Raw genomic sequence first — 26,604 nt, forward strand, 5'->3', positions numbered from 1 at the left:
GGGTGAGTGCCTGGATAAATTGTTTTTGGGAAGGACAAGGCATCTAGCTCCTCTACAGGGGTCAATTTAGGAGGTTGGTGGGAAGCACAGGAAGGGGCAGGAAGGAAGCTCTCTGCTGTTGCTTCTCGGCCTAGGCAGAGCTGCAGGTGTGGTTAAAAAGGATTGGCGTTTGGCCAGGTCCCAGACCACAGTGCAACCTAGGGCAACAAGAGAGGTGAGGCTACTGAGGCCCTTACCCTGAGCCTTCTGACCCCACCGCCCCTTTGGCCCCGATCGGCCACGATCGGCCAAAACCTCTCTATAAGGGCTAAAGGTGATTATTATATATGCCTGAGTAACTTAGGGTCCCTCGCATAAATGGACTCCTGCTGAAGGAGCTCGCCTTTGCTTTGGGACTGGCCCAACACGGCCTTGCTCTCCTCAACAAACCTGCCACCAGCCAGGAGGCTGAATGGCTTGCAGAAGGACACTCCCAGGTATGCCCAAGCACTTCATTTGCATAGAGACTACCCTCTCTTGGGCCCGCCTCCACTCACCTATTAAGTAATGTGGCTAGAATATCAAGACAGAAAGAGGAGCAGGGCCTGACAGCCTTTCAAAGGCTCAACTGAGGTGCTGGGCTGACGGCTGGGATCACCAAAGCCTGGGATGACTCCAATATGGAAGCAGAAGCCTTAGGGCAAACAAAGGTCAGCAGTTGATGTGCTGTAAAGAAGAAGGGCTGCAGAGGGCCTCAGCAAAGCCTTCGGAATACTTGTGGATTGGCAGGAGTGCCTATATTTGTTTTTTGAGAAGCACCTTGCCAGTGCAAAGGATTGCTGAGGAAGAGGAAGGAGCAGAGCGGAATGACTGGAGCCAGTGAGGTTGCCTGTGAAGACATGAAGGGCTATGTTGAAAGGGGCACCGCTTGCAGAGCCAAGTAGTCGTTACCAAGTGGTTAAGGCGATGGACTAGATATCATTTGGCGTCTCCACGAGTATGTTCAAATCCTGCCGACTACGTCAGATGACATTTTTGGGATTCCTCTTCAGGGCCTCCTGCGTGGGAGAACAAGGGAGCAGCCTCTATGCAAAGCAGTCAGTAAAACAGAATATGAAGCAAAGACCATTAAAGCCACAGAAGAAAGATATGAACCCAGGCCAAATGCATCCTGCTCCCCCTCCCTCACCTGTCAGGCACTAGTCTGCAGAGAAACTGAACACGCCCACTCTCCTCCAAGGAGAATTCAGCTCAGGAAACGCCTAGCCACAGGCCCTAGATTGGACGAGGCACTTCTTTTCATACCTGTAAAGACCAACCCGTCTCTCTGTGGAGTCCATTCATGGCCTCCAAGACAGAAGTTTTGCCATGGTGCCTATCGTGGCTGCCATCTCCCTGACGTTAAAGCTACCACCTCTTCCGGCCTGATTTTTTTCCCCCGTCTCAAAACATGAACATACAAGGAGTGCTAATTTCACATGCATGCCTGCTTTTAGCTTGAGACGCTTTAGAAAGTCTTCTGTGGAATAGGAATGATGTATAGGAGAGCAGGGAAAATGGTCCAGTGAACGGAAAGAAAAAAGACTACGGATGGAGGTAAAGTGCCCTGTTGAGATTCACTTGTGTGGGTAGTTGTGGCCGAGTGGTTAAGGCGATGGACTAGAAATCCATTGGGGTATCCCCGCGCAGGTTCGAATCCTGCCAACTACGCTGTCCCTTTTGTGAACAGTATTTTCCCATAATTCTTTGAAATACCTACTGGCATAAATGCGGGCTCCAAAAGCAGGACTAATAGGGTCAGCGGCCTGGGAGGGCTCAAACTTTTGCCATTGTGGCCTTCCTCTCTAGAAAAGGACTGCTTCTGTCCAGAGGCTAGACCGCCAGCAGAAATAGAAACGAGCTACGTTGAAAATGGACCATAGCTTTAAGCAAGTAGTCGTGGCCGAGTGGTTAAGGCGATGGACTTGAAATCCATTGGGGTCTCCCCGCGTAGGTTCAAATCCTGCCGACTACGTGCTACTTCACCTTTGGTGATATTTTATACTTCATATTAAATGGCATCTGCACAAGCAGGCCGAATATAGCTATCACTCTCAATAGAGCTAAGGAAGGCGAAACACTGGGCAGGGAATGGGATCAAAAGAGTGGCCGGAGAAGGCATGAGACTACCTGTCTGGCACTCCTGCCACTTGTGCACCCCAGCTGTCGAGAAGACACATGTCGAGTAATAGCCAAGGAGATTGGGAAAGAACTTCAGTTATCATCTCGCCAGTAAGTTCCATCTGAGGTATCAGATGCATGAAGGAAGTAGCCTTATTGGGGCGTCTGACAGTGTCATTATTTTCCTAAAGTGTCATAACTGCATTCTTTTACAACCTCCTTTTTGCTTTTCTCTGGCCAGGAACATGAACTTTATAATAGTGCCTTTGAGTCACGTCAGTATGCAGGTATGGACCGAGTGTATTTTTTGCAGTAGAACGGATAGGCAAAGATGGGAAGGCAGTGGAGCAGAGTGAACTGAGGGAAAGAAAAAGACTGCTGTGAGAGTGAGAACCTCAGCTTAAGTGGCAGCCACCCCTCGTGAGTAGTCGTGGCCGAGTGGTTAAGGCGATGGACTTGAAATCCATTGGGGTGTCCCCGCGCAGGTTCAAATCCTGCCGACTACGTCGGTGCTCTTTCACAATGATGTGTTAGGTTTTTCCTTGGATGCCTCCTTTCCCAGGAATAAGCATGTATTATTCAACAACGTTGAGAGCACAGGTAAAACAAAGACAAGAATGTGAAACAATGCACTGTGCAATGCCAGCATGAAAACTCTCAAGGAGTACGCTGCCCAGGCCTACAGCTTCTCAGACACTGTGTCTGTCTATTTTGGGGAGCTGCAGAGAAGCCTTGCCTGTGCTTTTCGAGCCTGCTGTCTGGGGTGAGTGCCTGGATAAATTGTTTTTGGGAAGGACAAGGCATCTAGCTCCTCTACAGGGGTCAATTTAGGAGGTTGGTGGGAAGCACAGGAAGGGGCAGGAAGGAAGCTCTCTGCTGTTGCTTCTCGGCCTAGGCAGAGCTGCAGGTGTGGTTAAAAAGGATTGGCGTTTGGCCAGGTCCCAGACCACAGTGCAACCTAGGGCAACAAGAGAGGTGAGGCTACTGAGGCCCTTACCCTGAGCCTTCTGACCCCACCGCCCCTTTGGCCCCGATCGGCCACGATCGGCCAAAACCTCTCTATAAGGGCTAAAGGTGATTATTATATATGCCTGAGTAACTTAGGGTCCCTCGCATAAATGGACTCCTGCTGAAGGAGCTCGCCTTTGCTTTGGGACTGGCCCAACACGGCCTTGCTCTCCTCAACAAACCTGCCACCAGCCAGGAGGCTGAATGGCTTGCAGAAGGACACTCCCAGGTATGCCCAAGCACTTCATTTGCATAGAGACTACCCTCTCTTGGGCCCGCCTCCACTCACCTATTAAGTAATGTGGCTAGAATATCAAGACAGAAAGAGGAGCAGGGCCTGACAGCCTTTCAAAGGCTCAACTGAGGTGCTGGGCTGACGGCTGGGATCACCAAAGCCTGGGATGACTCCAATATGGAAGCAGAAGCCTTAGGGCAAACAAAGGTCAGCAGTTGATGTGCTGTAAAGAAGAAGGGCTGCAGAGGGCCTCAGCAAAGCCTTCGGAATACTTGTGGATTGGCAGGAGTGCCTATATTTGTTTTTTGAGAAGCACCTTGCCAGTGCAAAGGATTGCTGAGGAAGAGGAAGGAGCAGAGCGGAATGACTGGAGCCAGTGAGGTTGCCTGTGAAGACATGAAGGGCTATGTTGAAAGGGGCACCGCTTGCAGAGCCAAGTAGTCGTTACCAAGTGGTTAAGGCGATGGACTAGATATCATTTGGCGTCTCCACGAGTATGTTCAAATCCTGCCGACTACGTCAGATGACATTTTTGGGATTCCTCTTCAGGGCCTCCTGCGTGGGAGAACAAGGGAGCAGCCTCTATGCAAAGCAGTCAGTAAAACAGAATATGAAGCAAAGACCATTAAAGCCACAGAAGAAAGATATGAACCCAGGCCAAATGCATCCTGCTCCCCCTCCCTCACCTGTCAGGCACTAGTCTGCAGAGAAACTGAACACGCCCACTCTCCTCCAAGGAGAATTCAGCTCAGGAAACGCCTAGCCACAGGCCCTAGATTGGACGAGGCACTTCTTTTCATACCTGTAAAGACCAACCCGTCTCTCTGTGGAGTCCATTCATGGCCTCCAAGACAGAAGTTTTGCCATGGTGCCTATCGTGGCTGCCATCTCCCTGACGTTAAAGCTACCACCTCTTCCGGCCTGATTTTTTTCCCCCGTCTCAAAACATGAACATACAAGGAGTGCTAATTTCACATGCATGCCTGCTTTTAGCTTGAGACGCTTTAGAAAGTCTTCTGTGGAATAGGAATGATGTATAGGAGAGCAGGGAAAATGGTCCAGTGAACGGAAAGAAAAAAGACTACGGATGGAGGTAAAGTGCCCTGTTGAGATTCACTTGTGTGGGTAGTTGTGGCCGAGTGGTTAAGGCGATGGACTAGAAATCCATTGGGGTATCCCCGCGCAGGTTCGAATCCTGCCAACTACGCTGTCCCTTTTGTGAACAGTATTTTCCCATAATTCTTTGAAATACCTACTGGCATAAATGCGGGCTCCAAAAGCAGGACTAATAGGGTCAGCGGCCTGGGAGGGCTCAAACTTTTGCCATTGTGGCCTTCCTCTCTAGAAAAGGACTGCTTCTGTCCAGAGGCTAGACCGCCAGCAGAAATAGAAACGAGCTACGTTGAAAATGGACCATAGCTTTAAGCAAGTAGTCGTGGCCGAGTGGTTAAGGCGATGGACTTGAAATCCATTGGGGTCTCCCCGCGTAGGTTCAAATCCTGCCGACTACGTGCTACTTCACCTTTGGTGATATTTTATACTTCATATTAAATGGCATCTGCACAAGCAGGCCGAATATAGCTATCACTCTCAATAGAGCTAAGGAAGGCGAAACACTGGGCAGGGAATGGGATCAAAAGAGTGGCCGGAGAAGGCATGAGACTACCTGTCTGGCACTCCTGCCACTTGTGCACCCCAGCTGTCGAGAAGACACATGTCGAGTAATAGCCAAGGAGATTGGGAAAGAACTTCAGTTATCATCTCGCCAGTAAGTTCCATCTGAGGTATCAGATGCATGAAGGAAGTAGCCTTAGTGGGGCGTCTGACAGTGTCATTATTTTCCTAAAGTGTCATAACTGCATTCTTTTACAACCTCCTTTTTGCTTTTCTCTGGCCAGGAACATGAACTTTATAATAGTGCCTTTGAGTCACGTCAGTATGCAGGTATGGACCGAGTGTATTTTTTGCAGTAGAACGGATAGGCAAAGATGGGAAGGCAGTGGAGCAGAGTGAACTGAGGGAAAGAAAAAGACTGCTGTGAGAGTGAGAACCTCAGCTTAAGTGGCAGCCACCCCTCGTGAGTAGTCGTGGCCGAGTGGTTAAGGCGATGGACTCGAAATCCATTGGGGTGTCCCCGCGCAGGTTCAAATCCTGCCGACTACGTCGGTGCTCTTTCACAATGATGTGTTAGGTTTTTCCTTGGATGCCTCCTTTCCCAGGAATAAGCATGTATTATTCAACAACGTTGAGAGCACAGGTAAAACAAAGACAAGAATGTGAAACAATGCACTGTGCAATGCCAGCATGAAAACTCTCAAGGAGTACGCTGCCCAGGCCTACAGCTTCTCAGACACTGTGTCTGTCTATTTTGGGGAGCTGCAGAGAAGCCTTGCCTGTGCTTTTCGAGCCTGCTGTCTGGGGTGAGTGCCTGGATAAATTGTTTTTGGGAAGGACAAGGCATCTAGCTCCTCTACAGGGGTCAATTTAGGAGGTTGGTGGGAAGCACAGGAAGGGGCAGGAAGGAAGCTCTCTGCTGTTGCTTCTCGGCCTAGGCAGAGCTGCAGGTGTGGTTAAAAAGGATTGGCGTTTGGCCAGGTCCCAGACCACAGTGCAACCTAGGGCAACAAGAGAGGTGAGGCTACTGAGGCCCTTACCCTGAGCCTTCTGACCCCACCGCCCCTTTGGCCCCGATCGGCCACGATCGGCCAAAACCTCTCTATAAGGGCTAAAGGTGATTATTATATATGCCTGAGTAACTTAGGGTCCCTCGCATAAATGGACTCCTGCTGAAGGAGCTCGCCTTTGCTTTGGGACTGGCCCAACACGGCCTTGCTCTCCTCAACAAACCTGCCACCAGCCAGGAGGCTGAATGGCTTGCAGAAGGACACTCCCAGGTATGCCCAAGCACTTCATTTGCATAGAGACTACCCTCTCTTGGGCCCGCCTCCACTCACCTATTAAGTAATGTGGCTAGAATATCAAGACAGAAAGAGGAGCAGGGCCTGACAGCCTTTCAAAGGCTCAACTGAGGTGCTGGGCTGACGGCTGGGATCACCAAAGCCTGGGATGACTCCAATATGGAAGCAGAAGCCTTAGGGCAAACAAAGGTCAGCAGTTGATGTGCTGTAAAGAAGAAGGGCTGCAGAGGGCCTCAGCAAAGCCTTCGGAATACTTGTGGATTGGCAGGAGTGCCTATATTTGTTTTTTGAGAAGCACCTTGCCAGTGCAAAGGATTGCTGAGGAAGAGGAAGGAGCAGAGCGGAATGACTGGAGCCAGTGAGGTTGCCTGTGAAGACAGGAAGGGCTATGTTGAAAGGGGCACCGCTTGCAGAGCCAAGTAGTCGTTACCAAGTGGTTAAGGCGATGGACTAGATATCATTTGGCGTCTCCACGAGTATGTTCAAATCCTGCCGACTACGTCAGATGACATTTTTGGGATTCCTCTTCAGGGCCTCCTGCGTGGGAGAACAAGGGAGCAGCCTCTATGCAAAGCAGTCAGTAAAACAGAATATGAAGCAAAGACCATTAAAGCCACAGAAGAAAGATATGAACCCAGGCCAAATGCATCCTGCTCCCCCTCCCTCACCTGTCAGGCACTAGTCTGCAGAGAAACTGAACACGCCCACTCTCCTCCAAGGAGAATTCAGCTCAGGAAACGCCTAGCCACAGGCCCTAGATTGGACGAGGCACTTCTTTTCATACCTGTAAAGACCAACCCGTCTCTCTGTGGAGTCCATTCATGGCCTCCAAGACAGAAGTTTTGCCATGGTGCCTATCGTGGCTGCCATCTCCCTGACGTTAAAGCTACCACCTCTTCCGGCCTGATTTTTTTCCCCCGTCTCAAAACATGAACATACAAGGAGTGCTAATTTCACATGCATGCCTGCTTTTAGCTTGAGACGCTTTAGAAAGTCTTCTGTGGAATAGGAATGATGTATAGGAGAGCAGGGAAAATGGTCCAGTGAACGGAAAGAAAAAAGACTACGGATGGAGGTAAAGTGCCCTGTTGAGATTCACTTGTGTGGGTAGTTGTGGCCGAGTGGTTAAGGCGATGGACTAGAAATCCATTGGGGTATCCCCGCGCAGGTTCGAATCCTGCCAACTACGCTGTCCCTTTTGTGAACAGTATTTTCCCATAATTCTTTGAAATACCTTCTGGCATAAATGCGGGCTCCAAAAGCAGGACTAATAGGGTCAGCGGCCTGGGAGGGCTCAAACTTTTGCCATTGTGGCCTTCCTCTCTAGAAAAGGACTGCTTCTGTCCAGAGGCTAGACCGCCAGCAGAAATAGAAACGAGCTACGTTGAAAATGGACCATAGCTTTAAGCAAGTAGTCGTGGCCGAGTGGTTAAGGCGATGGACTTGAAATCCATTGGGGTCTCCCCGCGTAGGTTCAAATCCTGCCGACTACGTGCTACTTCACCTTTGGTGATATTTTATACTTCATATTAAATGGCATCTGCACAAGCAGGCCGAATATAGCTATCACTCTCAATAGAGCTAAGGAAGGCGAAACACTGGGCAGGGAATGGGATCAAAAGAGTGGCCGGAGAAGGCATGAGACTACCTGTCTGGCACTCCTGCCACTTGTGCACCCCAGCTGTCGAGAAGACACATGTCGAGTAATAGCCAAGGAGATTGGGAAAGAACTTCAGTTATCATCTCGCCAGTAAGTTCCATCTGAGGTATCAGATGCATGAAGGAAGTAGCCTTATTGGGGCGTCTGACAGTGTCATTATTTTCCTAAAGTGTCATAACTGCATTCTTTTACAACCTCCTTTTTGCTTTTCTCTGGCCAGGAACATGAACTTTATAATAGTGCCTTTGAGTCACGTCAGTATGCAGGTATGGACCGAGTGTATTTTTTGCAGTAGAACGGATAGGCAAAGATGGGAAGGCAGTGGAGCAGAGTGAACTGAGGGAAAGAAAAAGACTGCTGTGAGAGTGAGAACCTCAGCTTAAGTGGCAGCCACCCCTCGTGAGTAGTCGTGGCCGAGTGGTTAAGGCGATGGACTTGAAATCCATTGGGGTGTCCCCGCGCAGGTTCAAATCCTGCCGACTACGTCGGTGCTCTTTCACAATGATGTGTTAGGTTTTTCCTTGGATGCCTCCTTTCCCAGGAATAAGCATGTATTATTCAACAACGTTGAGAGCACAGGTAAAACAAAGACAAGAATGTGAAACAATGCACTGTGCAATGCCAGCATGAAAACTCTCAAGGAGTACGCTGCCCAGGCCTACAGCTTCTCAGACACTGTGTCTGTCTATTTTGGGGAGCTGCAGAGAAGCCTTGCCTGTGCTTTTCGAGCCTGCTGTCTGGGGTGAGTGCCTGGATAAATTGTTTTTGGGAAGGACAAGGCATCTAGCTCCTCTACAGGGGTCAATTTAGGAGGTTGGTGGGAAGCACAGGAAGGGGCAGGAAGGAAGCTCTCTGCTGTTGCTTCTCGGCCTAGGCAGAGCTGCAGGTGTGGTTAAAAAGGATTGGCGTTTGGCCAGGTCCCAGACCACAGTGCAACCTAGGGCAACAAGAGAGGTGAGGCTACTGAGGCCCTTACCCTGAGCCTTCTGACCCCACCGCCCCTTTGGCCCCGATCGGCCACGATCGGCCAAAACCTCTCTATAAGGGCTAAAGGTGATTATTATATATGCCTGAGTAACTTAGGGTCCCTCGCATAAATGGACTCCTGCTGAAGGAGCTCGCCTTTGCTTTGGGACTGGCCCAACACGGCCTTGCTCTCCTCAACAAACCTGCCACCAGCCAGGAGGCTGAATGGCTTGCAGAAGGACACTCCCAGGTATGCCCAAGCACTTCATTTGCATAGAGACTACCCTCTCTTGGGCCCGCCTCCACTCACCTATTAAGTAATGTGGCTAGAATATCAAGACAGAAAGAGGAGCAGGGCCTGACAGCCTTTCAAAGGCTCAACTGAGGTGCTGGGCTGACGGCTGGGATCACCAAAGCCTGGGATGACTCCAATATGGAAGCAGAAGCCTTAGGGCAAACAAAGGTCAGCAGTTGATGTGCTGTAAAGAAGAAGGGCTGCAGAGGGCCTCAGCAAAGCCTTCGGAATACTTGTGGATTGGCAGGAGTGCCTATATTTGTTTTTTGAGAAGCACCTTGCCAGTGCAAAGGATTGCTGAGGAAGAGGAAGGAGCAGAGCGGAATGACTGGAGCCAGTGAGGTTGCCTGTGAAGACATGAAGGGCTATGTTGAAAGGGGCACCGCTTGCAGAGCCAAGTAGTCGTTACCAAGTGGTTAAGGCGATGGACTAGATATCATTTGGCGTCTCCACGAGTATGTTCAAATCCTGCCGACTACGTCAGATGACATTTTTGGGATTCCTCTTCAGGGCCTCCTGCGTGGGAGAACAAGGGAGCAGCCTCTATGCAAAGCAGTCAGTAAAACAGAATATGAAGCAAAGACCATTAAAGCCACAGAAGAAAGATATGAACCCAGGCCAAATGCATCCTGCTCCCCCTCCCTCACCTGTCAGGCACTAGTCTGCAGAGAAACTGAACACGCCCACTCTCCTCCAAGGAGAATTCAGCTCAGGAAACGCCTAGCCACAGGCCCTAGATTGGACGAGGCACTTCTTTTCATACCTGTAAAGACCAACCCGTCTCTCTGTGGAGTCCATTCATGGCCTCCAAGACAGAAGTTTTGCCATGGTGCCTATCGTGGCTGCCATCTCCCTGACGTTAAAGCTACCACCTCTTCCGGCCTGATTTTTTTCCCCCGTCTCAAAACATGAACATACAAGGAGTGCTAATTTCACATGCATGCCTGCTTTTAGCTTGAGACGCTTTAGAAAGTCTTCTGTGGAATAGGAATGATGTATAGGAGAGCAGGGAAAATGGTCCAGTGAACGGAAAGAAAAAAGACTACGGATGGAGGTAAAGTGCCCTGTTGAGATTCACTTGTGTGGGTAGTTGTGGCCGAGTGGTTAAGGCGATGGACTAGAAATCCATTGGGGTATCCCCGCGCAGGTTCGAATCCTGCCAACTACGCTGTCCCTTTTGTGAACAGTATTTTCCCATAATTCTTTGAAATACCTACTGGCATAAATGCGGGCTCCAAAAGCAGGACTAATAGGGTCAGCGGCCTGGGAGGGCTCAAACTTTTGCCATTGTGGCCTTCCTCTCTAGAAAAGGACTGCTTCTGTCCAGAGGCTAGACCGCCAGCAGAAATAGAAACGAGCTACGTTGAAAATGGACCATAGCTTTAAGCAAGTAGTCGTGGCCGAGTGGTTAAGGCGATGGACTTGAAATCCATTGGGGTCTCCCCGCGTAGGTTCAAATCCTGCCGACTACGTGCTACTTCACCTTTGGTGATATTTTATACTTCATATTAAATGGCATCTGCACAAGCAGGCCGAATATAGCTATCACTCTCAATAGAGCTAAGGAAGGCGAAACACTGGGCAGGGAATGGGATCAAAAGAGTGGCCGGAGAAGGCATGAGACTACCTGTCTGGCACTCCTGCCACTTGTGCACCCCAGCTGTCGAGAAGACACATGTCGAGTAATAGCCAAGGAGATTGGGAAAGAACTTCAGTTATCATCTCGCCAGTAAGTTCCATCTGAGGTATCAGATGCATGAAGGAAGTAGCCTTATTGGGGCGTCTGACAGTGTCATTATTTTCCTAAAGTGTCATAACTGCATTCTTTTACAACCTCCTTTTTGCTTTTCTCTGGCCAGGAACATGAACTTTATAATAGTGCCTTTGAGTCACGTCAGTATGCAGGTATGGACCGAGTGTATTTTTTGCAGTAGAACGGATAGGCAAAGATGGGAAGGCAGTGGAGCAGAGTGAACTGAGGGAAAGAAAAAGACTGCTGTGAGAGTGAGAACCTCAGCTTAAGTGGCAGCCACCCCTCGTGAGTAGTCGTGGCCGAGTGGTTAAGGCGATGGACTCGAAATCCATTGGGGTGTCCCCGCGCAGGTTCAAATCCTACCGACTACGTCGGTGCTCTTTCACAATGATGTGTTAGGTTTTTCCTTGGATGCCTCCTTTCCCAGGAATAAGCATGTATTATTCAACAACGTTGAGAGCACAGGTAAAACAAAGACAAGAATGTGAAACAATGCACTGTGCAATGCCAGCATGAAAACTCTCAAGGAGTACGCTGCCCAGGCCTACAGCTTCTCAGACACTGTGTCTGTCTATTTTGGGGAGCTGCAGAGAAGCCTTGCCTGTGCTTTTCGAGCCTGCTGTCTGGGGTGAGTGCCTGGATAAATTGTTGTTGGGAAGGACAAGGCAGCTAGCTCCTCTACAGGGGTCAATTTAGGAGGTTGGTGGGAAGCACAGGAAGGGGCAGGAAGGAAGCTCTCTGCTGTTGCTTCTCGGCCTAGGCAGAGCTGCAGGTGTGGTTAAAAAGGATTGGCGTTTGGCCAGGTCCCAGACCACAGTGCAACCTAGGGCAACAAGAGAGGTGAGGCTACTGAGGCCCTTACCCTGAGCCTTCTGACCCCACCGCCCCTTTGGCCCCGATCGGCCACGATCGGCCAAAACCTCTCTATAAGGGCTAAAGGTGATTATTATATATGCCTGAGTAACTTAGGGTCCCTCGCATAAATGGACTCCTGCTGAAGGAGCTCGCCTTTGCTTTGGGACTGGCCCAACACGGCCTTGCTCTCCTCAACAAACCTGCCACCAGCCAGGAGGCTGAATGGCTTGCAGAAGGACACTCCCAGGTATGCCCAAGCACTTCATTTGCATAGAGACTACCCTCTCTTGGGCCCGCCTCCACTCACCTATTAAGTAATGTGGCTAGAATATCAAGACAGAAAGAGGAGCAGGGCCTGACAGCCTTTCAAAGGCTCAACTGAGGTGCTGGGCTGACGGCTGGGATCACCAAAGCCTGGGATGACTCCAATATGGAAGCAGAAGCCTTAGGGCAAACAAAGGTCAGCAGTTGATGTGCTGTAAAGAAGAAGGGCTGCAGAGGGCCTCAGCAAAGCCTTCGGAATACTTGTGGATTGGCAGGAGTGCCTATATTTGTTTTTTGAGAAGCACCTTGCCAGTGCAAAGGATTGCTGAGGAAGAGGAAGGAGCAGAGCGGAATGACTGGAGCCAGTGAGGTTGCCTGTGAAGACATGAAGGGCTATGTTGAAAGGGGCACCGCTTGCAGAGCCAAGTAGTCGTTACCAAGTGGTTAAGGCGATGGACTAGATATCATTTGCCGTCTCCACGAGTATGTTCAAATCCTGCCGACTACGTCAGATGACATTTTTGGGATTCCTCTTCAGGGCCTCCTGCGTGGGAGAACAAGGGAGCAGCCTCTATGCAAAGCAGTCAGTAAAACAGAATATGAAGCAAAGACCATTAAAGCCACAGAAGAAAGATATGAACCCAGGCCAAATGCATCCTGCTCCCCCTCCCTCACCTGTCAGGCACTAGTCTGCAGAGAAACTGAACACGCCCACTCTCCTCCAAGGAGAATTCAGCTCAGGAAACGCCTAGCCACAGGCCCTAGATTGGACGAGGCACTTCTTTTCATACCTGTAAAGACCAACCCGTCTCTCTGTGGAGTCCATTCATGGCCTCCAAGACAGAAGTTTTGCCATGGTGCCTATCGTGGCTGCCATCTCCCTGACGTTAAAGCTACCACCTCTTCCGGCCTGATTTTTTTCCCCCGTCTCAAAACATGAACATACAAGGAGTGCTAATTTCACATGCATGCCTGCTTTTAGCTTGAGACGCTTTAGAAAGTCTTCTGTGGAATAGGAATGATGTATAGGAGAGCAGGGAAAATGGTCCAGTGAACGGAAAGAAAAAAGACTACGGATGGAGGTAAAGTGCCCTGTTGAGATTCACTTGTGTGGGTAGTTGTGGCCGAGTGGTTAAGGCGATGGACTAGAAATCCATTGGGGTATCCCCGCGCAGGTTCGAATCCTGCCAACTACGCTGTCCCTTTTGTGAACAGTATTTTCCCATAATTCTTTGAAATACCTTCTGGCATAAATGCGGGCTCCAAAAGCAGGACTAATAGGGTCAGCGGCCTGGGAGGGCTCAAACTTTTGCCATTGTGGCCTTCCTCTCTAGAAAAGGACTGCTTCTGTCCAGAGGCTAGACCGCCAGCAGAAATAGAAACGAGCTACGTTGAAAATGGACCATAGCTTTAAGCAAGTAGTTGTGGCCGAGTGGTTAAGGCGATGGACTTGAAATCCATTGGGGTCTCCCCGCGTAGGTTCAAATCCTGCCGACTACGTGCTACTTCACCTTTGGTGATATTTTATACTTCATATTAAATGGCATCTGCACAAGCAGGCCGAATATAGCTATCACTCTCAATAGAGCTAAGGAAGGCGAAACACTGGGCAGGGAATGGGATCAAAAGAGTGGCCGGAGAAGGCATGAGACTACCTGTCTGGCACTCCTGCCACTTGTGCACCCCAGCTGTCGAGAAGACACATGTCGAGTAATAGCCAAGGAGATTGGGAAAGAACTTCAGTTATCATCTCGCCAGTAAGTTCCATCTGAGGTATCAGATGCATGAAGGAAGTAGCCTTATTGGGGCGTCTGACAGTGTCATTATTTTCCTAAAGTGTCATAACTGCATTCTTTTACAACCTCCTTTTTGCTTTTCTCTGGCCAGGAACATGAACTTTATAATAGTGCCTTTGAGTCACGTCAGTATGCAGGTATGGACCGAGTGTATTTTTTGCAGTAGAACGGATAGGCAAAGATGGGAAGGCAGTGGAGCAGAGTGAACTGAGGGAAAGAAAAAGACTGCTGTGAGAGTGAGAACCTCAGCTTAAGTGGCAGCCACCCCTCGTGAGTAGTCGTGGCCGAGTGGTTAAGGCGATGGACTTGAAATCCATTGGGGTGTCCCCGCGCAGGTTCAAATCCTGCCGACTACGTCGGTGCTCTTTCACAATGATGTGTTAGGTTTTTCCTTGGATGCCTCCTTTCCCAGGAATAAGCATGTATTATTCAACAACGTTGAGAGCACAGGTAAAACAAAGACAAGAATGTGAAACAATGCACTGTGCAATGCCAGCATGAAAACTCTCAAGGAGTACGCTGCCCAGGCCTACAGCTTCTCAGACACTGTGTCTGTCTATTTTGGGGAGCTGCAGAGAAGCCTTGCCTGTGCTTTTCGAGCCTGCTGTCTGGGGTGAGTGCCTGGATAAATTGTTTTTGGGAAGGACAAGGCATCTAGCTCCTCTACAGGGGTCAATTTAGGAGGTTGGTGGGAAGCACAGGAAGGGGCAGGAAGGAAGCTCTCTGCTGTTGCTTCTCGGCCTAGGCAGAGCTGCAGGTGTGGTTAAAAAGGATTGGCGTTTGGCCAGGTCCCAGACCACAGTGCAACCTAGGGCAACAAGAGAGGTGAGGCTACTGAGGCCCTTACCCTGAGCCTTCTGACCCCACCGCCCCTTTGGCCCCGATCGGCCACGATCGGCCAAAACCTCTCTATAAGGGCTAAAGGTGATTATTATATATGCCTGAGTAACTTAGGGTCCCTCGCATAAATGGACTCCTGCTGAAGGAGCTCGCCTTTGCTTTGGGACTGGCCCAACACGGCCTTGCTCTCCTCAACAAACCTGCCACCAGCCAGGAGGCTGAATGGCTTGCAGAAGGACACTCCCAGGTATGCCCAAGCACTTCATTTGCATAGAGACTACCCTCTCTTGGGCCCGCCTCCACTCACCTATTAAGTAATGTGGCTAGAATATCAAGACAGAAAGAGGAGCAGGGCCTGACAGCCTTTCAAAGGCTCAACTGAGGTGCTGGGCTGACGGCTGGGATCACCAAAGCCTGGGATGACTCCAATATGGAAGCAGAAGCCTTAGGGCAAACAAAGGTCAGCAGTTGATGTGCTGTAAAGAAGAAGGGCTGCAGAGGGCCTCAGCAAAGCCTTCGGAATACTTGTGGATTGGCAGGAGTGCCTATATTTGTTTTTTGAGAAGCACCTTGCCAGTGCAAAGGATTGCTGAGGAAGAGGAAGGAGCAGAGCGGAATGACTGGAGCCAGTGAGGTTGCCTGTGAAGACATGAAGGGCTATGTTGAAAGGGGCACCGCTTGCAGAGCCAAGTAGTCGTTACCAAGTGGTTAAGGCGATGGACTAGATATCATTTGGCGTCTCCACGAGTATGTTCAAATCCTGCCGACTACGTCAGATGACATTTTTGGGATTCCTCTTCAGGGCCTCCTGCGTGGGAGAACAAGGGAGCAGCCTCTATGCAAAGCAGTCAGTAAAACAGAATATGAAGCAAAGACCATTAAAGCCACAGAAGAAAGATATGAACCCAGGCCAAATGCATCCTGCTCCCCCTCCCTCACCTGTCAGGCACTAGTCTGCAGAGAAACTGAACACGCCCACTCTCCTCCAAGGAGAATTCAGCTCAGGAAACGCCTAGCCACAGGCCCTAGATTGGACGAGGCACTTCTTTTCATACCTGTAAAGACCAACCCGTCTCTCTGTGGAGTCCATTCATGGCCTCCAAGACAGAAGTTTTGCCATGGTGCCTATCGTGGCTGCCATCTCCCTGACGTTAAAGCTACCACCTCTTCCGGCCTGATTTTTTTCCCCCGTCTCAAAACATGAACATACAAGGAGTGCTAATTTCACATGCATGCCTGCTTTTAGCTTGAGACGCTTTAGAAAGTCTTCTGTGGAATAGGAATGATGTATAGGAGAGCAGGGAAAATGGTCCAGTGAACGGAAAGAAAAAAGACTACGGATGGAGGTAAAGTGCCCTGTTGAGATTCACTTGTGTGGGTAGTTGTGGCCGAGTGGTTAAGGCGATGGACTAGAAATCCATTGGGGTATCCCCGCGCAGGTTCGAATCCTGCCAACTACGCTGTCCCTTTTGTGAACAGTATTTTCCCATAATTCTTTGAAATACCTTCTGGCATAAATGCGGGCTCCAAAAGCAGGACTAATAGGGTCAGCGGCCTGGGAGGGCTCAAACTTTTGCCATTGTGGCCTTCCTCTCTAGAAAAGGACTGCTTCTGTCCAGAGGCTAGACCGCCAGCAGAAATAGAAACGAGCTACGTTGAAAATGGACCATAGCTTTTAGCAAGTAGTCGTGGCCGAGTGGTTAAGGCGATGGACTTGAAATCCATTGGGGTCTCCCCGCGTAGGTTCAAATCCTGCCGACTACGTGCTACTTCACCTTTGGTGATATTTTATACTTCATATTAAATGGCATCTGCACAAGCAGGCCGAATATAGCTATCACTCTCAATAGAGCTAAGGAAGGCGAAACACTGGGCAGGGAATGGGATCAAAAGAGTGGCCGGAGAAGGCATGAGACTACCTGTCTGGCACTCCTGCCACTTGTGCACCCCAGCTGTCGAGAAGACACATGTCGAGTAATAGCCAAGGAGATTGGGAAAGAACTTCAGTTATCATCTCGCCAGTAAGTTCCATCTGAGGTATCAGATGCATGAAGGAAGTAGCCTTATTGGGGCGTCTGACAGTGTCATTATTTTCCTAAAGTGTCATAACTGCATTCTTTTACAACCTCCTTTTTGCTTTTCTCTGGCCAGGAACATGAACTTTATAATAGTGCCTTTGAGTCACGTCAGTATGCAGGTATGGACCGAGTGTATTTTTTGCAGTAGAACGGATAGGCAAAGATGGGAAGGCAGTGGAGCAGAGTGAACTGAGGGAAAGAAAAAGACTGCTGTGAGAGTGAGAACCTCAGCTTAAGTGGCAGCCACCCCTCGTGAGTAGTCGTGGCCGAGTGGTTAAGGCGATGGACTCGAAATCCATTGGGGTGTCCCCGCGCAGGTTCAAATCCTGCCGACTACGTCGGTGCTCTTTCACAATGATGTGTTAGGTTTTTCCTTGGATGCCTCCTTTCCCAGGAATAAGCATGTATTATTCAACAACGTTGAGAGCACAGGTAAAACAAAGACAAGAATGTGAAACAATGCACTGTGCAATGCCAGCATGAAAACTCTCAAGGAGTACGCTGCCCAGGCCTACAGCTTCTCAGACACTGTGTCTGTCTATTTTGGGGAGCTGCAGAGAAGCCTTGCCTGTGCTTTTCGAGCCTGCTGTCTGGGGTGAGTGCCTGGATAAATTGTTTTTGGGAAGGACAAGGCATCTAGCTCCTCTACAGGGGTCAATTTAGGAGGTTGGTGGGAAGCACAGGAAGGGGCAGGAAGGAAGCTCTCTGCTGTTGCTTCTCGGCCTAGGCAGAGCTGCAGGTGTGGTTAAAAAGGATTGGCGTTTGGCCAGGTCCCAGACCACAGTGCAACCTAGGGCAACAAGAGAGGTGAGGCTACTGAGGCCCTTACCCTGAGCCTTCTGACCCCACCGCCCCTTTGGCCCCGATCGGCCACGATCGGCCAAAACCTCTCTATAAGGGCTAAAGGTGATTATTATATATGCCTGAGTAACTTAGGGTCCCTCGCATAAATGGACTCCTGCTGAAGGAGCTCGCCTTTGCTTTGGGACTGGCCCAACACGGCCTTGCTCTCCTCAACAAACCTGCCACCAGCCAGGAGGCTGAATGGCTTGCAGAAGGACACTCCCAGGTATGCCCAAGCACTTCATTTGCATAGAGACTACCCTCTCTTGGGCCCGCCTCCACTCACCTATTAAGTAATGTGGCTAGAATATCAAGACAGAAAGAGGAGCAGGGCCTGACAGCCTTTCAAAGGCTCAACTGAGGTGCTGGGCTGACGGCTGGGATCACCAAAGCCTGGGATGACTCCAATATGGAAGCAGAAGCCTTAGGGCAAACAAAGGTCAGCAGTTGATGTGCTGTAAAGAAGAAGGGCTGCAGAGGGCCTCAGCAAAGCCTTCGGAATACTTGTGGATTGGCAGGAGTGCCTATATTTGTTTTTTGAGAAGCACCTTGCCAGTGCAAAGGATTGCTGAGGAAGAGGAAGGAGCAGAGCGGAATGACTGGAGCCAGTGAGGTTGCCTGTGAAGACAGGAAGGGCTATGTTGAAAGGGGCACCGCTTGCAGAGCCAAGTAGTCGTTACCAAGTGGTTAAGGCGATGGACTAGATATCATTTGGCGTCTCCACGAGTATGTTCAAATCCTGCCGACTACGTCAGATGACATTTTTGGGATTCCTCTTCAGGGCCTCCTGCGTGGGAGAACAAGGGAGCAGCCTCTATGCAAAGCAGTCAGTAAAACAGAATATGAAGCAAAGACCATTAAAGCCACAGAAGAAAGATATGAACCCAGGCCAAATGCATCCTGCTCCCCCTCCCTCACCTGTCAGGCACTAGTCTGCAGAGAAACTGAACACGCCCACTCTCCTCCAAGGAGAATTCAGCTCAGGAAACGCCTAGCCACAGGCCCTAGATTGGACGAGGCACTTCTTTTCATACCTGTAAAGACCAACCCGTCTCTCTGTGGAGTCCATTCATGGCCTCCAAGACAGAAGTTTTGCCATGGTGCCTATCGTGGCTGCCATCTCCCTGACGTTAAAGCTACCACCTCTTCCGGCCTGATTTTTTTCCCCCGTCTCAAAACATGAACATACAAGGAGTGCTAATTTCACATGCATGCCTGCTTTTAGCTTGAGACGCTTTAGAAAGTCTTCTGTGGAATAGGAATGATGTATAGGAGAGCAGGGAAAATGGTCCAGTGAACGGAAAGAAAAAAGACTACGGATGGAGGTAAAGTGCCCTGTTGAGATTCACTTGTGTGGGTAGTTGTGGCCGAGTGGTTAAGGCGATGGACTAGAAATCCATTGGGGTATCCCCGCGCAGGTTCGAATCCTGCCAACTACGCTGTCCCTTTTGTGAACAGTATTTTCCCATAATTCTTTGAAATACCTTCTGGCATAAATGCGGGCTCCAAAAGCAGGACTAATAGGGTCAGCGGCCTGGGAGGGCTCAAACTTTTGCCATTGTGGCCTTCCTCTCTAGAAAAGGACTGCTTCTGTCCAGAGGCTAGACCGCCAGCAGAAATAGAAACGAGCTACGTTGAAAATGGACCATAGCTTTTAGCAAGTAGTCGTGGCCGAGTGGTTAAGGCGATGGACTTGAAATCCATTGGGGTCTCCCCGCGTAGGTTCAAATCCTGCCGACTACGTGCTACTTCACCTTTGGTGATATTTTATACTTCATATTAAATGGCATCTGCACAAGCAGGCCGAATATAGCTATCACTCTCAATAGAGCTAAGGAAGGCGAAACACTGGGCAGGGAATGGGATCAAAAGAGTGGCCGGAGAAGGCATGAGACTACCTGTCTGGCACTCCTGCCACTTGTGCACCCCAGCTGTCGAGAAGACACATGTCGAGTAATAGCCAAGGAGATTGGGAAAGAACTTCAGTTATCATCTCGCCAGTAAGTTCCATCTGAGGTATCAGATGCATGAAGGAAGTAGCCTTATTGGGGCGTCTGACAGTGTCATTATTTTCCTAAAGTGTCATAACTGCATTCTTTTACAACCTCCTTTTTGCTTTTCTCTGGCCAGGAACATGAACTTTATAATAGTGCCTTTGAGTCACGTCAGTATGCAGGTATGGACCGAGTGTATTTTTTGCAGTAGAACGGATAGGCAAAGATGGGAAGGCAGTGGAGCAGAGTGAACTGAGGGAAAGAAAAAGACTGCTGTGAGAGTGAGAACCTCAGCTTAAGTGGCAGCCACCCCTCGTGAGTAGTCGTGGCCGAGTGGTTAAGGCGATGGACTCGAAATCCATTGGGGTGTCCCCGCGCAGGTTCAAATCCTGCCGACTACGTCGGTGCTCTTTCACAATGATGTGTTAGGTTTTTCCTTGGATGCCTCCTTTCCCAGGAATAAGCATGTATTATTCAACAACGTTGAGAGCACAGGTAAAACAAAGACAAGAATGTGAAACAATGCACTGTGCAATGCCAGCATGAAAACTCTCAAGGAGTACGCTGCCCAGGCCTACAGCTTCTCAGACACTGTGTCTGTCTATTTTGGGGAGCTGCAGAGAAGCCTTGCCTGTGCTTTTCGAGCCTGCTGTCTGGGGTGAGTGCCTGGATAAATTGTTTTTGGGAAGGACAAGGCATCTAGCTCCTCTACAGGGGTCAATTTAGGAGGTTGGTGGGAAGCACAGGAAGGGGCAGGAAGGAAGCTCTCTGCTGTTGCTTCTCGGCCTAGGCAGAGCTGCAGGTGTGGTTAAAAAGGATTGGCGTTTGGCCAGGTCCCAGACCACAGTGCAACCTAGGGCAACAAGAGAGGTGAGGCTACTGAGGCCCTTACCCTGAGCCTTCTGACCCCACCGCCCCTTTGGCCCCGATCGGCCACGATCGGCCAAAACCTCTCTATAAGGGCTAAAGGTGATTATTATATATGCCTGAGTAACTTAGGGTCCCTCGCATAAATGGACTCCTGCTGAAGGAGCTCGCCTTTGCTTTGGGACTGGCCCAACACGGCCTTGCTCTCCTCAACAAACCTGCCACCAGCCAGGAGGCTGAATGGCTTGCAGAAGGACACTCCCAGGTATGCCCAAGCACTTCATTTGCATAGAGACTACCCTCTCTTGGGCCCGCCTCCACTCACCTATTAAGTAATGTGGCTAGAATATCAAGACAGAAAGAGGAGCAGGGCCTGACAGCCTTTCAAAGGCTCAACTGAGGTGCTGGGCTGACGGCTGGGATCACCAAAGCCTGGGATGACTCCAATATGGAAGCAGAAGCCTTAGGGCAAACAAAGGTCAGCAGTTGATGTGCTGTAAAGAAGAAGGGCTGCAGAGGGCCTCAGCAAAGCCTTCGGAATACTTGTGGATTGGCAGGAGTGCCTATATTTGTTTTTTGAGAAGCACCTTGCCAGTGCAAAGGATTGCTGAGGAAGAGGAAGGAGCAGAGCGGAATGACTGGAGCCAGTGAGGTTGCCTGTGAAGACAGGAAGGGCTATGTTGAAAGGGGCACCGCTTGCAGAGCCAAGTAGTCGTTACCAAGTGGTTAAGGCGATGGACTAGATATCATTTGGCGTCTCCACGAGTATGTTCAAATCCTGCCGACTACGTCAGATGACATTTTTGGGATTCCTCTTCAGGGCCTCCTGCGTGGGAGAACAAGGGAGCAGCCTCTATGCAAAGCAGTCAGTAAAACAGAATATGAAGCAAAGACCATTAAAGCCACAGAAGAAAGATATGAACCCAGGCCAAATGCATCCTGCTCCCCCTCCCTCACCTGTCAGGCACTAGTCTGCAGAGAAACTGAACACGCCCACTCTCCTCCAAGGAGAATTCAGCTCAGGAAACGCCTAGCCACAGGCCCTAGATTGGACGAGGCACTTCTTTTCATACCTGTAAAGACCAACCCGTCTCTCTGTGGAGTCCATTCATGGCCTCCAAGACAGAAGTTTTGCCATGGTGCCTATCGTGGCTGCCATCTCCCTGACGTTAAAGCTACCACCTCTTCCGGCCTGATTTTTTTCCCCCGTCTCAAAACATGAACATACAAGGAGTGCTAATTTCACATGCATGCCTGCTTTTAGCTTGAGACGCTTTAGAAAGTCTTCTGTGGAATAGGAATGATGTATAGGAGAGCAGGGAAAATGGTCCAGTGAACGGAAAGAAAAAAGACTACGGATGGAGGTAAAGTGCCCTGTTGAGATTCACTTGTGTGGGTAGTTGTGGCCGAGTGGTTAAGGCGATGGACTAGAAATCCATTGGGGTATCCCCGCGCAGGTTCGAATCCTGCCAACTACGCTGTCCCTTTTGTGAACAGTATTTTCCCATAATTCTTTGAAATACCTACTGGCATAAATGCGGGCTCCAAAAGCAGGACTAATAGGGTCAGCGGCCTGGGAGGGCTCAAACTTTTGCCATTGTGGCCTTCCTCTCTAGAAAAGGACTGCTTCTGTCCAGAGGCTAGACCGCCAGCAGAAATAGAAACGAGCTACGTTGAAAATGGACCATAGCTTTAAGCAAGTAGTCGTGGCCGAGTGGTTAAGGCGATGGACTTGAAATCCATTGGGGTCTCCCCGCGTAGGTTCAAATCCTGCCGACTACGTGCTACTTCACCTTTGGTGATATTTTATACTTCATATTAAATGGCATCTGCACAAGCAGGCCGAATATAGCTATCACTCTCAATAGAGCTAAGGAAGGCGAAACACTGGGCAGGGAATGGGATCAAAAGAGTGGCCGGAGAAGGCATGAGACTACCTGTCTGGCACTCCTGCCACTTGTGCACCCCAGCTGTCGAGAAGACACATGTCGAGTAATAGCCAAGGAGATTGGGAAAGAACTTCAGTTATCATCTCGCCAGTAAGTTCCATCTGAGGTATCAGATGCATGAAGGAAGTAGCCTTAGTGGGGCGTCTGACAGTGTCATTATTTTCCTAAAGTGTCATAACTGCATTCTTTTACAACCTCCTTTTTGCTTTTCTCTGGCCAGGAACATGAACTTTATAATAGTGCCTTTGAGTCACGTCAGTATGCAGGTATGGACCGAGTGTATTTTTTGCAGTAGAACGGATAGGCAAAGATGGGAAGGCAGTGGAGCAGAGTGAACTGAGGGAAAGAAAAAGACTGCTGTGAGAGTGAGAACCTCAGCTTAAGTGGCAGCCACCCCTCGTGAGTAGTCGTGGCCGAGTGGTTAAGGCGATGGACTCGAAATCCATTGGGGTGTCCCCGCGCAGGTTCAAATCCTGCCGACTACGTCGGTGCTCTTTCACAATGATGTGTTAGGTTTTTCCTTGGATGCCTCCTTTCCCAGGAATAAGCATGTATTATTCAACAACGTTGAGAGCACAGGTAAAACAAAGACAAGAATGTGAAACAATGCACTGTGCAATGCCAGCATGAAAACTCTCAAGGAGTACGCTGCCCAGGCCTACAGCTTCTCAGACACTGTGTCTGTCTATTTTGGGGAGCTGCAGAGAAGCCTTGCCTGTGCTTTTCGAGCCTGCTGTCTGGGGTGAGTGCCTGGATAAATTGTTTTTGGGAAGGACAAGGCATCTAGCTCCTCTACAGGGGTCAATTTAGGAGGTTGGTGGGAAGCACAGGAAGGGGCAGGAAGGAAGCTCTCTGCTGTTGCTTCTCGGCCTAGGCAGAGCTGCAGGTGTGGTTAAAAAGGATTGGCGTTTGGCCAGGTCCCAGACCACAGTGCAACCTAGGGCAACAAGAGAGGTGAGGCTACTGAGGCCCTTACCCTGAGCCTTCTGACCCCACCGCCCCTTTGGCCCCGATCGGCCACGATCGGCCAAAACCTCTCTATAAGGGCTAAAGGTGATTATTATATATGCCTGAGTAACTTAGGGTCCCTCGCATAAATGGACTCCTGCTGAAGGAGCTCGCCTTTGCTTTGGGACTGGCCCAACACGGCCTTGCTCTCCTCAACAAACCTGCCACCAGCCAGGAGGCTGAATGGCTTGCAGAAGGACACTCCCAGGTATGCCCAAGCACTTCATTTGCATAGAGACTACCCTCTCTTGGGCCCGCCTCCACTCACCTATTAAGTAATGTGGCTAGAATATCAAGACAGAAAGAGGAGCAGGGCCTGACAGCCTTTCAAAGGCTCAACTGAGGTGCTGGGCTGACGGCTGGGATCACCAAAGCCTGGGATGACTCCAATATGGAAGCAGAAGCCTTAGGGCAAACAAAGGTCAGCAGTTGATGTGCTGTAAAGAAGAAGGGCTGCAGAGGGCCTCAGCAAAGCCTTCGGAATACTTGTGGATTGGCAGGAGTGCCTATATTTGTTTTTTGAGAAGCACCTTGCCAGTGCAAAGGATTGCTGAGGAAGAGGAAGGAGCAGAGCGGAATGACTGGAGCCAGTGAGGTTGCCTGTGAAGACAGGAAGGGCTATGTTGAAAGGGGCACCGCTTGCAGAGCCAAGTAGTCGTTACCAAGTGGTTAAGGCGATGGACTAGATATCATTTGGCGTCTCCACGAGTATGTTCAAATCCTGCCGACTACGTCAGATGACATTTTTGGGATTCCTCTTCAGGGCCTCCTGCGTGGGAGAACAAGGGAGCAGCCTCTATGCAAAGCAGTCAGTAAAACAGAATATGAAGCAAAGACCATTAAAGCCACAGAAGAAAGATATGAACCCAGGCCAAATGCATCCTGCTCCCCCTCCCTCACCTGTCAGGCACTAGTCTGCAGAGAAACTGAACACGCCCACTCTCCTCCAAGGAGAATTCAGCTCAGGAAACGCCTAGCCACAGGCCCTAGATTGGACGAGGCACTTCTTTTCATACCTGTAAAGACCAACCCGTCTCTCTGTGGAGTCCATTCATGGCCTCCAAGACAGAAGTTTTGCCATGGTGCCTATCGTGGCTGCCATCTCCCTGACGTTAAAGCTACCACCTCTTCCGGCCTGATTTTTTTCCCCCGTCTCAAAACATGAACATACAAGGAGTGCTAATTTCACATGCATGCCTGCTTTTAGCTTGAGACGCTTTAGAAAGTCTTCTGTGGAATAGGAATGATGTATAGGAGAGCAGGGAAAATGGTCCAGTGAACGGAAAGAAAAAAGACTACGGATGGAGGTAAAGTGCCCTGTTGAGATTCACTTGTGTGGGTAGTTGTGGCCGAGTGGTTAAGGCGATGGACTAGAAATCCATTGGGGTATCCCCGCGCAGGTTCGAATCCTGCCAACTACGCTGTCCCTTTTGTGAACAGTATTTTCCCATAATTCTTTGAAATACCTTCTGGCATAAATGCGGGCTCCAAAAGCAGGACTAATAGGGTCAGCGGCCTGGGAGGGCTCAAACTTTTGCCATTGTGGCCTTCCTCTCTAGAAAAGGACTGCTTCTGTCCAGAGGCTAGACCGCCAGCAGAAATAGAAACGAGCTACGTTGAAAATGGACCATAGCTTTTAGCAAGTAGTCGTGGCCGAGTGGTTAAGGCGATGGACTTGAAATCCATTGGGGTCTCCCCGCGTAGGTTCAAATCCTGCCGACTACGTGCTACTTCACCTTTGGTGATATTTTATACTTCATATTAAATGGCATCTGCACAAGCAGGCCGAATATAGCTATCACTCTCAATAGAGCTAAGGAAGGCGAAACACTGGGCAGGGAATGGGATCAAAAGAGTGGCCGGAGAAGGCATGAGACTACCTGTCTGGCACTCCTGCCACTTGTGCACCCCAGCTGTCGAGAAGACACATGTCGAGTAATAGCCAAGGAGATTGGGAAAGAACTTCAGTTATCATCTCGCCAGTAAGTTCCATCTGAGGTATCAGATGCATGAAGGAAGTAGCCTTATTGGGGCGTCTGACAGTGTCATTATTTTCCTAAAGTGTCATAACTGCATTCTTTTACAACCTCCTTTTTGCTTTTCTCTGGCCAGGAACATGAACTTTATAATAGTGCCTTTGAGTCACGTCAGTATGCAGGTATGGACCGAGTGTATTTTTTGCAGTAGAACGGATAGGCAAAGATGGGAAGGCAGTGGAGCAGAGTGAACTGAGGGAAAGAAAAAGACTGCTGTGAGAGTGAGAACCTCAGCTTAAGTGGCAGCCACCCCTCGTGAGTAGTCGTGGCCGAGTGGTTAAGGCGATGGACTCGAAATCCATTGGGGTGTCCCCGCGCAGGTTCAAATCCTGCCGACTACGTCGGTGCTCTTTCACAATGATGTGTTAGGTTTTTCCTTGGATGCCTCCTTTCCCAGGAATAAGCATGTATTATTCAACAACGTTGAGAGCACAGGTAAAACAAAGACAAGAATGTGAAACAATGCACTGTGCAATGCCAGCATGAAAACTCTCAAGGAGTACGCTGCCCAGGCCTACAGCTTCTCAGACACTGTGTCTGTCTATTTTGGGGAGCTGCAGAGAAGCCTTGCCTGTGCTTTTCGAGCCTGCTGTCTGGGGTGAGTGCCTGGATAAATTGTTTTTGGGAAGGACAAGGCATCTAGCTCCTCTACAGGGGTCAATTTAGGAGGTTGGTGGGAAGCACAGGAAGGGGCAGGAAGGAAGCTCTCTGCTGTTGCTTCTCGGCCTAGGCAGAGCTGCAGGTGTGGTTAAAAAGGATTGGCGTTTGGCCAGGTCCCAGACCACAGTGCAACCTAGGGCAACAAGAGAGGTGAGGCTACTGAGGCCCTTACCCTGAGCCTTCTGACCCCACCGCCCCTTTGGCCCCGATCGGCCACGATCGGCCAAAACCTCTCTATAAGGGCTAAAGGTGATTATTATATATGCCTGAGTAACTTAGGGTCCCTCGCATAAATGGACTCCTGCTGAAGGAGCTCGCCTTTGCTTTGGGACTGGCCCAACACGGCCTTGCTCTCCTCAACAAACCTGCCACCAGCCAGGAGGCTGAATGGCTTGCAGAAGGACACTCCCAGGTATGCCCAAGCACTTCATTTGCATAGA

General features: G+C 49.9%; 27 non-coding genes across 27 annotated transcripts; all 27 read left to right on the top strand.

The window, feature by feature from the left end:
- The first annotated feature begins 1,607 nt into the window (after nucleotides 1-1,607).
- Nucleotides 1,608-1,689, top strand: TRNAS-AGA (transfer RNA serine (anticodon AGA)). Its single transcript has one exon. It is a non-coding gene; the product is annotated as a tRNA-Ser (tRNA).
- Nucleotides 1,690-1,911: 222 nt separating this feature from the next.
- On the top strand, nucleotides 1,912-1,993 carry TRNAS-UGA (transfer RNA serine (anticodon UGA)). The gene has a single exon. It is a non-coding gene; the product is annotated as a tRNA-Ser (tRNA).
- A 570-nt stretch (nucleotides 1,994-2,563) lies between these two features.
- Nucleotides 2,564-2,645, top strand: TRNAS-UGA (transfer RNA serine (anticodon UGA)). Its single transcript has one exon. It is a non-coding gene; the product is annotated as a tRNA-Ser (tRNA).
- Nucleotides 2,646-4,507: 1,862 nt separating this feature from the next.
- TRNAS-AGA (transfer RNA serine (anticodon AGA)) lies at nucleotides 4,508-4,589 on the top strand. The gene has a single exon. It is a non-coding gene; the product is annotated as a tRNA-Ser (tRNA).
- Nucleotides 4,590-4,811: 222 nt separating this feature from the next.
- Nucleotides 4,812-4,893, top strand: TRNAS-UGA (transfer RNA serine (anticodon UGA)). Its single transcript has one exon. It is a non-coding gene; the product is annotated as a tRNA-Ser (tRNA).
- Nucleotides 4,894-5,463: 570 nt separating this feature from the next.
- Nucleotides 5,464-5,545, top strand: TRNAS-CGA (transfer RNA serine (anticodon CGA)). Its single transcript has one exon. It is a non-coding gene; the product is annotated as a tRNA-Ser (tRNA).
- A 1,862-nt stretch (nucleotides 5,546-7,407) lies between these two features.
- TRNAS-AGA (transfer RNA serine (anticodon AGA)) lies at nucleotides 7,408-7,489 on the top strand. The gene has a single exon. It is a non-coding gene; the product is annotated as a tRNA-Ser (tRNA).
- A 222-nt stretch (nucleotides 7,490-7,711) lies between these two features.
- On the top strand, nucleotides 7,712-7,793 carry TRNAS-UGA (transfer RNA serine (anticodon UGA)). The gene has a single exon. It is a non-coding gene; the product is annotated as a tRNA-Ser (tRNA).
- Nucleotides 7,794-8,363: 570 nt separating this feature from the next.
- On the top strand, nucleotides 8,364-8,445 carry TRNAS-UGA (transfer RNA serine (anticodon UGA)). The gene has a single exon. It is a non-coding gene; the product is annotated as a tRNA-Ser (tRNA).
- A 1,862-nt stretch (nucleotides 8,446-10,307) lies between these two features.
- TRNAS-AGA (transfer RNA serine (anticodon AGA)) lies at nucleotides 10,308-10,389 on the top strand. Its single transcript has one exon. It is a non-coding gene; the product is annotated as a tRNA-Ser (tRNA).
- Nucleotides 10,390-10,611: 222 nt separating this feature from the next.
- Nucleotides 10,612-10,693, top strand: TRNAS-UGA (transfer RNA serine (anticodon UGA)). Its single transcript has one exon. It is a non-coding gene; the product is annotated as a tRNA-Ser (tRNA).
- A 570-nt stretch (nucleotides 10,694-11,263) lies between these two features.
- Nucleotides 11,264-11,345, top strand: TRNAS-CGA (transfer RNA serine (anticodon CGA)). Its single transcript has one exon. It is a non-coding gene; the product is annotated as a tRNA-Ser (tRNA).
- A 1,862-nt stretch (nucleotides 11,346-13,207) lies between these two features.
- Nucleotides 13,208-13,289, top strand: TRNAS-AGA (transfer RNA serine (anticodon AGA)). The gene has a single exon. It is a non-coding gene; the product is annotated as a tRNA-Ser (tRNA).
- Nucleotides 13,290-13,511: 222 nt separating this feature from the next.
- TRNAS-UGA (transfer RNA serine (anticodon UGA)) lies at nucleotides 13,512-13,593 on the top strand. Its single transcript has one exon. It is a non-coding gene; the product is annotated as a tRNA-Ser (tRNA).
- A 570-nt stretch (nucleotides 13,594-14,163) lies between these two features.
- On the top strand, nucleotides 14,164-14,245 carry TRNAS-UGA (transfer RNA serine (anticodon UGA)). The gene has a single exon. It is a non-coding gene; the product is annotated as a tRNA-Ser (tRNA).
- Nucleotides 14,246-16,107: 1,862 nt separating this feature from the next.
- Nucleotides 16,108-16,189, top strand: TRNAS-AGA (transfer RNA serine (anticodon AGA)). Its single transcript has one exon. It is a non-coding gene; the product is annotated as a tRNA-Ser (tRNA).
- Nucleotides 16,190-16,411: 222 nt separating this feature from the next.
- Nucleotides 16,412-16,493, top strand: TRNAS-UGA (transfer RNA serine (anticodon UGA)). The gene has a single exon. It is a non-coding gene; the product is annotated as a tRNA-Ser (tRNA).
- A 570-nt stretch (nucleotides 16,494-17,063) lies between these two features.
- Nucleotides 17,064-17,145, top strand: TRNAS-CGA (transfer RNA serine (anticodon CGA)). Its single transcript has one exon. It is a non-coding gene; the product is annotated as a tRNA-Ser (tRNA).
- Nucleotides 17,146-19,007: 1,862 nt separating this feature from the next.
- On the top strand, nucleotides 19,008-19,089 carry TRNAS-AGA (transfer RNA serine (anticodon AGA)). The gene has a single exon. It is a non-coding gene; the product is annotated as a tRNA-Ser (tRNA).
- Nucleotides 19,090-19,311: 222 nt separating this feature from the next.
- On the top strand, nucleotides 19,312-19,393 carry TRNAS-UGA (transfer RNA serine (anticodon UGA)). Its single transcript has one exon. It is a non-coding gene; the product is annotated as a tRNA-Ser (tRNA).
- A 570-nt stretch (nucleotides 19,394-19,963) lies between these two features.
- TRNAS-CGA (transfer RNA serine (anticodon CGA)) lies at nucleotides 19,964-20,045 on the top strand. The gene has a single exon. It is a non-coding gene; the product is annotated as a tRNA-Ser (tRNA).
- A 1,862-nt stretch (nucleotides 20,046-21,907) lies between these two features.
- Nucleotides 21,908-21,989, top strand: TRNAS-AGA (transfer RNA serine (anticodon AGA)). The gene has a single exon. It is a non-coding gene; the product is annotated as a tRNA-Ser (tRNA).
- A 222-nt stretch (nucleotides 21,990-22,211) lies between these two features.
- Nucleotides 22,212-22,293, top strand: TRNAS-UGA (transfer RNA serine (anticodon UGA)). The gene has a single exon. It is a non-coding gene; the product is annotated as a tRNA-Ser (tRNA).
- Nucleotides 22,294-22,863: 570 nt separating this feature from the next.
- TRNAS-CGA (transfer RNA serine (anticodon CGA)) lies at nucleotides 22,864-22,945 on the top strand. The gene has a single exon. It is a non-coding gene; the product is annotated as a tRNA-Ser (tRNA).
- Nucleotides 22,946-24,807: 1,862 nt separating this feature from the next.
- On the top strand, nucleotides 24,808-24,889 carry TRNAS-AGA (transfer RNA serine (anticodon AGA)). The gene has a single exon. It is a non-coding gene; the product is annotated as a tRNA-Ser (tRNA).
- Nucleotides 24,890-25,111: 222 nt separating this feature from the next.
- On the top strand, nucleotides 25,112-25,193 carry TRNAS-UGA (transfer RNA serine (anticodon UGA)). Its single transcript has one exon. It is a non-coding gene; the product is annotated as a tRNA-Ser (tRNA).
- Nucleotides 25,194-25,763: 570 nt separating this feature from the next.
- TRNAS-CGA (transfer RNA serine (anticodon CGA)) lies at nucleotides 25,764-25,845 on the top strand. Its single transcript has one exon. It is a non-coding gene; the product is annotated as a tRNA-Ser (tRNA).
- The last annotated feature ends 759 nt before the right edge of the window (nucleotides 25,846-26,604 follow it).

The sequence above is a fragment of the Pleurodeles waltl genome, unplaced genomic scaffold (genome assembly GCF_031143425.1).
Source record: "Pleurodeles waltl isolate 20211129_DDA unplaced genomic scaffold, aPleWal1.hap1.20221129 scaffold_380, whole genome shotgun sequence".
NCBI classification, from domain to species: domain Eukaryota; kingdom Metazoa; phylum Chordata; class Amphibia; order Caudata; family Salamandridae; genus Pleurodeles; species Pleurodeles waltl.